Source organism: Myotis nattereri (genome assembly GCF_964212035.1).
Source record: "Myotis nattereri genome assembly, chromosome: 1".
NCBI lineage: Eukaryota > Metazoa > Chordata > Mammalia > Chiroptera > Vespertilionidae > Myotis > Myotis nattereri.
The window spans coordinates 31,269,942-31,271,587 of record NC_138075.1 but is presented as its reverse complement, the minus strand read 5'-3'; positions in this window follow the sequence as shown (position 1 = coordinate 31,271,587).

The window sequence follows — 1,646 nt, the reverse complement described above, 5'->3', positions numbered from 1 at the left end:
AGGGTGACGGGAGCTGCCCCATATGGGAACCCCTACCCCCTGTTCCCCCCATCCAAATCTGGCAAATGGTAATTTTATCAGGTCCACTGCTCTCATTTATTATTGAGATAGAATGTGACATACATTTGAAGCTTCCTTTGTTTTTCTCTCTAATCCCATTCTCTTCCCTCCCTCCCCAGAAGTAGCATTCTCCTGAATATGGTGTTTATCGTTCCTATGCATATTTTTATACTCTTTACTGTAATCTGTAAGTAATTAATATTTTGTGTTGCTTGAAATTTGATCTATACCATATTGAATGCATTCTTCTTGAACTTGCATTTTCTGGATTTATGCATGTTGATGTATTTAAATCTAGGTTCTTCATCTAACTGTGTCTGTTGGTATGTATTGTACTAGTATAAGTACATCACAGTTACCTTATTAACGGACATTTAGGTTGTTTCCATCTCCACAGCGCTATAAATAATGCTGTGTTGAACATTCACGTGCCCGTCTTCTCTGCTGTGTGTATCAGCAGTGGGATTACTGGGTCAAAGTTGTGCTTTTTAAGATACTGCTGCCCACGGAATGCCCCCAAATGATTCCTAACCAATTTATATTCTTACCAGAAAGATGAGAGCTCCTGTTTCACTGACATTTGGATTGCATCTTTTAACCTAGTAGACATGAAGTGGTATTTTAAAATTATTTTATAAATTGGTCTTTAAGGTAAGCACTTTGATTACAGGAAGGGTGGTCACTTTTCCTGTTTACTGGCCAAGCATGTTTATTATTCTGTGAATCTTTGCACTTTACATTACGTTTTTTTTTTTAAATCAGTTAATACATCCACATGATTCAAAACCCCAAAGGGAATACAGTGAAAAATTTCCCACCCCTGCCCCCCACCTTACCATCTCTGCACCCCGTTAGAGGTTCCATCATCTTCTGTTGATTTTTAGGAGTTAAAAATATGTTAAATAACCATCTTTTGCTGATGGTATTCATTACAGTTTCTTGATCTGTAAACCTGATGCTCACTTGCCCCTCTCCTCTGCCCTGGCTGTTGATAAAGATGGAAGGGTTAATATCCTCAGGCTTTGAGGGCTGGGGTGGGGGAGGAGCCGCATAAATGGAGTATTATTGTGCTGGTGAATGAGCTGGCTTTGTTCGCCGCCCTCTGTACTTGACTTCCTGCAGTTAGTGTCCCCGCGTTTAAATTGCTGGAGATATTTGCATGGCCTCCGCAGTGTGGTGCTCACCTGCCTGGCTCTGGCCTGGGTCCCCAGCCAGTGGGGCCTGCTGAATTGGAGTGGGAAGCTGCATTTCCTCTGTGAGGGGCCTCCCAGGCATCAGGAATGATAGAAATGCAGAAAGTATGACCCACACGCAGAACTGGTTCTGAATAGAACATTTATTGGAGAGGTTTTGCGGGAGGCGCAGGCGCTTTAATTCCCCAGGCTGTTGGTGGCAGCTCTCTGCTCGCCCCAAGCCTGTTAACTGCTCCTCTGCCGGTGGGAGAATGCCGCTCCCTGGTCCTACACGGCCCTCCCGGTGCTCAGATGGGAGCCCTTTTGAGAAAAGCAGTAGGTACCCAGCTGGGGCCAGGCCAGGGGGGCGAGTGGGGTGTGTTCAGGACTCTTGTCAACGCCAAGCTTCCAAGC